At 45.4% G+C, this 7,222-nt stretch overlaps 1 long non-coding RNA gene across 1 annotated transcript; it reads left to right on the top strand.

Moving 5' to 3' along the window:
• The first annotated feature begins 2,528 nt into the window (after positions 1 to 2,528).
• Positions 2,529 to 5,336, top strand: LOC148121009 (uncharacterized). Its single transcript, XR_015738894.1, has 2 exons — positions 2,529 to 4,733; positions 5,000 to 5,336. It is a non-coding gene; the product is annotated as an uncharacterized LOC148121009 (long non-coding RNA).
• Positions 5,337 to 7,222: the final 1,886 nt, after the last annotated feature.

Genomic DNA, 7,222 nt, shown 5'->3' with positions numbered 1-7,222 from the left:
TCATTTTATTAATTTTTATGTATTTATTTTAATGAGTATATTTATATGAGGGTGTGTATTACACATGTGTGTAGGTGCTTACAATAGCCAGAAGAGGGTATTGGATCCCCTCAATCTGGAGTTAAAGGCAACTGTGAGCCATCAGACTTGGGTTTTAAATACCAAACTCTAACCACTGTGTCATATCTCCATACCTAAGTATCTGTACATGCTTAATTTTGGGGGCAAATATTCATTATAAAATGACAATAGTGGTGCACTTGTAAGAATGGCTAAGATCAAAAACATCAATAATAGCTTATGTTGGAGAGAATGTGGAGTAAGTGACATGTCCATTGCTGGTGGACATGTCAACTTGTACAATTGTTAAGTTGGGAGCATAACCCCAGCCCCTGGGATCCATCCCAGACCAGGAGTCTGGAACGTTAAGTTGGGAGTGTGACCTCTGCTCCTGGCATCCATCCCAGCCCCCTGGCCTGAGAGTTGCATTGGCCTGGACTCCAAATCCAAGTCTACCACTCCCACAAGGTATTTAAGTGGGTTCCCAGAGGAGAAACACATGGTTCTGGGTTTGCATGTGCTCCCTGCTTCCCTGTCTCCCTGCCATGCACAGTATTTAATAAGACAATGTGAACTTTAATTTGGTTCAATCTGACCTAATTGGATTTCTTTGCACAGGCAGAGCTGCCCATCTTAGGATTTTTTCTTAACAACAATCACTGTGGAAATCAGTATGGTGGTTTCTCAGAAAATTGAGAATTAACCATTAACCTACCTCAGGATCAAGCAATACCACTCTTGGGCATATACCCAAATGATGCTCAATCATACTACAAAGATACATGTTCAACTATGTCCATAGCAGCATTATTTGTAATAGTCAGAACTTGGAAACAACATAGATGCCCTTAGACATCTATGTTGGATAAAGAATGGATAAATAAATGTGACACATTTACACATTAGAGTACTACTCAGTGGTAAAAATGAATGACATCTTGAATTTTACATGCAAATGATAGAACTAGAAAACACCATTCTGAGTGAGGTAACCCAGATCCAAAAAGATGAATATGGTATGTACTCACTCATAAGTGATACTAGTTATAAATACAAGATATTAAGCCAGTAGTTCATGATCCTAGGGAAATTAAGTAACAAGGTAAACTCTAACAAAAACATACATAGATCCACCTGTGTCACATGAGGGCCTGCTTATTGGGGTTTCTGTCCTGCCCGGCTCCCACAGCTGGTAAGCCCCAAAGAAAATCTCGCAGAAAGTCTACATTAGATATAAACTGATTGGCCCACCAGCTCAGGCTTTGTATTAGCTCTTATAACATATTAACACATTATTCTTATCTATGTTAGCCACATGGCTTAGTACCTTTTTCAGTGGGGCAGGTTACATCTTGCTTCTTCTGTGATCTGGGCAGGACTGCGAGGAATGGGCTTCTTCCTTCCTAGAATTCTCCTGTTCTCATTGCCCCGCGTCTACTTCCTGTCTGGCTGAACCACCTATATTTCCTGCCTGGCCAATCAGCATTTATTTAAAACATGATTGACAAAATGCAGACAATTCTCCTGCACCACACCTGGAAAGTCAAAATAGACAATATCACCTGACTTAATTGGAAACATATGGGTGGAGGGAGAAGGTAGAAGAGGAGGGGAGAAGGGGAGGGGATGAAGAGAACTTGAGAGAATGAGATAGTTGAGATGGAGGAAGGACAGAGTTGAGAGCAAGGAAAGAGATATCTTGATTGAGGGAGCCATTATGGGGTTAGTAAGAAACGTGGCTCTAGAGAAACTCTCAGGAATTCACAAAGATGACCCCAGCTAAGACCCTAAGCAATAGAAGAGAGGGGGTCTGAACTGGCCTTGCCCTGTAGTCAGATTGATGATTAGTTTAAATATCACCACAGAACTTTCGTCCAGCAACTGATGGAAACAGAGGCAAAGACCCACATCGGAGCACTGGACTGAGCTCCTAAAGTCCAGTTGAAGAGTGGGAGGAGTGAGAATATGAGCAAAGTGGCCAAGACCATGATGGTGACACCCAGTGAAACAGTCTATCTGAGCTAATGGGAGCTCACCAATAAAAGCCAGACTGGGAAGGAACAAGCATAGTACAGAACTAGTCCCTATGCATGTGGTTGACAACTGCATGGCTGGGACAGACTGAGGTGCTCTACTGCTTGTCCTAGCTTTTTGGAAACCCATTCCCTTTGTATGGATACATTGATATAGTACCTTCCCCAATTAAAAAATGGGGTACAGAACTAAACAGGGAATTCTCAATGAAAGACTCTCAAATGCCCAAAAGGCACTTAAGGAAATGTTCAACAACCTTAGTCATCAGGGAAATGCAAATCAAAACGAAAGACTTCTTTAATATGATACAAATGACAACTCCAACAGTTAATTGCTTTAACACTTTAAGGTATTGTTGGGAGCCACCTGGAGGCACAGGTGGTCCTGCAGTTTGGAGGTAGCCATGTGGGGCTGAGCACCCTTGCCTGCACCCTTGCTTGCACATGCTCAGTCCAGCAGAATGGCATTAACCAATCAGGACAGCGTTCAAGCCGCTCCACCGTTTAAAAGCAGCTGCCTCGGGGCCCAACGCTCTCTCTCTAAGCTTTCTCTCGTCCCTGCTCTATCTTCCCTTCCCCCAATTTTCCTCAAGGGAATGCTCCAAATAAAGATGTGACCAGAGAAGGAATTCTCGTTTTTGGTGGCGTTCATTCCTGCTGGCCAGGATGCGCCCCGCAACTGGTGCTCGAAACCCCGGGACGCTGAGGGACCCTGACAACTACGCCGGGGGACCCTGAGAAGGAAGCGCCCAGCAACGTGCTGAAAGCCCGGGAGAAAAAGCTGAAATCAGACACCAGGACAGAGAGCCGTGAATTTCAGAACTCTGAGAACGTGGAGCGGTGAGTGACGTCAGTTGAATTCCTCCAGAAAGGGGAGGAAAAAGAATTTCAAAATAAGGCCTAAATAGAAAAGAAAATACAAAAAAAAATCAAAGTTAAGGTATCTGAAAGAAGGTACAGAAAGCAACGGGGAAGAAAAATCCCTTAAGTTCAGTGCAGGAGGAATGTGAACAGCAGCAAAAAAGGCGAGGTAACTAAGGCGGGACTTTGAGGACGATGGGGTACGGGAGACCGCGGCTTCCGCTCCTTCTCCGTCCACCTGCGTACTCGCTGTTAGAGACCGGGGCAACAGTCTCGTAGGGAGGCGGGCTTGATCGAGTTCGAAGACTGCCTTTCCTATTCTTAAAGAGCCACAGAGCTTTTGGAGGTGATTTTCGCCTAATTTTGTTAAGAGAGCTCAGTCTCTGGCTCTCACGTACAGAAAACTTGAACTTTGTTTGAGGAAGTAGCCGGCGGTGGTGGCGCACGCCTTTAATCCCAGCACTCGGGAGGCAGAGGCGGAAGCTGCGTGGTGAGCTGCAGCACCGCTAAAGACCTAAAGACGGAGAGGGGCCAAACTCTGAACTGTGTTTCCATAGCAACATGGGCGGGCGGAGATGAGTTCCCAGAGAACGGGGCTCCGCGTGCGGGCAGACCGGGCAGGAGAAGGCCCCCCACGGGTGGGCGGATGCCCCCCTCGCCGGAGCTTGGCGGTGCGAATTCAATGCCTGAGGTGAGGCTGAGTTACTGTTCGCAGTTACGGGATAAACGGCGAGCCCGCGCACGACCCGGGGCGGAGCCATGCCTTTGGGCCATGCGGAGCGCGCCACAATGGGCCTCAGAGGCGGGGCAACCGCCGCTGTCTGCTGCTGCCGCTGCCGCTCAGCCACAGCCGCCAAAAATTTAGTCAGATAAAAACATTTGTCGCCAAAAATTCAGTCAGATAAAAACATTTATCCCCCAAACATCGCCCCTTTGTCAGCAGGAAGTAGTCAGATGATCGATGGTCTACGCCCATTCTCCCTCAAGGAACTGGTCCTAATTATCATAATAAAGGCGCGTCAACCTGGTTACCATTACCTATTGCCTCTGGCAACGGGTGGAATAAAACAATGCTACCTAGAGGTTTTTCCATCTGAATAGGGGAGCTGGAGAGATGGCTCAGAGGTTAAGAGCACTGACTGCTCTTCCAAAGGTCCTGAGTTCAATTCCCAGTGACAACTGCTTTGGTTTTTAGACATAAGAGGGGGACTACACTACCAGTGACAGCTTCCCCCAGAGAAAGGATTTCTCTTGCATTCTATACACTTAATTTTTAATTCAAAATTTTGCTGGTACAGGCAAACAAGATTTGCTCTTTGAATCGGAGACATGCAAGTCTCTAAGTTCAAAACCAGCCTACTTCCAGTACTGATTGTGCTGAATTTTTACACTGAGAGTTTTTAGTACTCTTAAATGTTAATTTGGGAGGAGAGTTTTGTTTATGTTTTTCTAGAAATGCTGACATACATCTGGATGCCAGCGAGACCGACCAGAGAGATAAAGAAGATGATCCAGTGGATGCTGAGTGTCCTGCTGTGGAAGATTCATGCGGAGACAGCAGAGATGACACCCTGGGCGGTGTCAAGAGCAACTGTTTCACATCATCGCCTTGAGCAACACCCTGTGCAACCTCTTATCTCTTAACAATTTTCTGACTGACTCTACTTTGCCTTTTCCTTCCTTAGGAATGGGTGGGAGCAGAGATATTCTTGGCATGCTGTGTCTAGGTGGAAGTGCTGTATGTCTTTGATTGGTGTGCTACCTGCTAGCCCAAGTGAGGTGGGACAAGGTCTTTATAACACAGGCTTGGAATGTGTATCCTCACCCCAAGTTTGGCTCTCAGCTTCAAAAGAGCTCATAGGCAATTAGCCATGCATAGCCTTTGTACCCTCTAGGGACCAGATAGTCCCACGGTATAGGGGAAGGTATGCATAGGCGGAGGGTGTGCAGACACAGCCCTAGCACTCCCAGGGAAGTAGTTGTCCCATTGCACGGGGAGGGTGTGTCTTGCTTTTCTTTTCTTTAATCGGTCCACACATCATGAGGTGGGGACCAGATTGAAGAATAGTTTTGCCTTATTGCTCTTATTAACAAGAGAAGAGGGAGATGTTGGGAGCCACCTGGAGGCACAGGTGGTCCTGCAGTTTGGAGGTAGCCATGTGGGGCTGAGCACCCTTGCCTGCACCCTTGCTTGCACATGCTCAGTCCAGCAGAATGGCATTAACCAATCAGGACAGCGTTCAAGCCGCTCCACCGTTTAAAAGCAGCTGCCTCGGGGCCCAACGCTCTCTCTCTAAGCTTTCTCTCGTCCCTGCTCTATCTTCCCTTCCCCCAATTTTCCTCAAGGGAATGCTCCAAATAAAGATGTGACCAGAGAAGGAATTCTCGTTTTTGGTGGCGTTCATTCCTGCTGGCCAGGATGCGCCCCGCAAGGTATCAAGTCATTATTAGCATTATGTTAATTAGGCAGTGAAGCCACTTTAGGTCAGGTATCCTGAAGGCAGCAATTCCCCAGGTAAACTCATAATTACAAAAGAAGGAGCAGGAGTGCTTTTGCATATCCTGGCCATCTGTCGGGATAGAACGAATCTAGTGGTATGAGCTATTTTAATGTCAAAAGAACCAAGTAATCCCATCCTGAGTCAGGATGTGCAGCTATGCTTGTCAACCATTTTGAGCAATCTCCAAACTCTCTTGACTATCAGACAAGGAGGCAATAGGCTCACATTTCTGGCCCGCTACAGAAAATGTGGTACATTTACACAATGGAGAATTTACTCAGCTGTTAAAAATGATGACATCATAAAACTTGCAGGCAAATTAACTGAACTAGAAATTAATCATCCTGAGTGAGATAACACAGACCCAAAAAGACAAACATGGTATGTACTCACTTATGTGTCAATAATAGTTGTAAGAAAAAGCATAATCATCCTACCATCCACTGGTCCAGAGAGGGTAATTAACAGGAAGGGCTGGGGGTGGAGATTTCATAAAAAGATTTCACAGGTGGACTGGGGATGTTTGGGAATGAGGACAGGAAGGATCATGCTGGGAGAGAGGGATGGAGGCAGTGAATATTGGGAAAGGAAAGCAGAATTGGGAAGCATTTTAGGGCAAGGTAAACATAGTGCAATGGAAACTTGTTGGAATCTATGAAGACTCTTAGTAATGGGGTACAAGGAGCCTGAACTGACCACCTTCTGTAAACAAGAATGGCCTCTAAGGAAGTGACAAAGATACCAACCAGCCACCAAATCCTCTGACCTAAAGTTATCCTTCATAAGATACTGGGTAAAGATGGTGAAGAAACTGTGGGAATAGCCAGGCAATGACTGGCCTACCTTGAGACCTACACCATGAGAGGGAGCCCATGCCTGACATTGCCTGGATGGCCAGGAACAAGAGGCTGAATGGCCCAGAGACATAGAATAGAACAACAAAAAATGGTCAATGAAATGATACTAATGATATTCTACTATACTATACTATATTGTCTTTGGGAATATCATTTCTATTGATATATTCTAGTACACAGAGCCTAGCATACTTGTTATCAAAGAGGTTTCATCCAGCACCTGAAAGGAGCAGATGCAGAGACCTATAGCCAACCATCAGGTGGATCTCTGTGAATCCTGTGGAAGAGGGAGAAGGATTGTAAGAGCCAGAATGATCAAGGACACCACAAGAATCAGGCCACAGACTCATTAACTAGGACTCATAGGGACTCCCAGAGACTGAAACAACAATCAGTGAATCTGCATGAGCCTGGCTTAGGGCCTCTACATATATGTTATGTTTGTTTTTCTTTTTTTTTTTTTTGGCTTGGTGTTCTTGTGGAACTTCTAACTGTGGGACCAAGGTTGCTGACACTGACTCTTTTGCCTGCTTTTGGGACCATTTTTCTCCTACTGGATTGGCTCATCCAGGAAGGGTTTGATATGAGGGTTTGTGCCTAGTCTTATTGTAACTTGATATGGCAGTCTGGTTGATATCCCTGGAAGGTCTGCTTTTTTCTGAAGGCAAACAGAGGAGGAATGGATCTGAGAGAAAGGGGAAGTGGTAGGGAGGGAGGGGGAGAAAGGAGAGAGGAGAGAGGGGAAACTGCAGCCAATATGCAATATATAAGAGAAGAATTAATTATAATTAATTAATTAATTTAAAAATTAGTTGCAGAGTTTGAACTACTCTTTAAGACAAATTCATTATAGCACTTACAGGCTTCAGAGTTGGGTTAGAGTTTTTGGACTGTGCTTTAATGTTGACAA

This window comes from Myodes glareolus, chromosome 9, assembly GCF_982192425.1.
Source record: "Myodes glareolus chromosome 9, mMyoGla1.1, whole genome shotgun sequence".
NCBI lineage: Eukaryota > Metazoa > Chordata > Mammalia > Rodentia > Cricetidae > Myodes > Myodes glareolus.
Note: the sequence above shows the minus strand (reverse complement) of the source record. Positions and strands in the feature narration are given on the sequence as shown.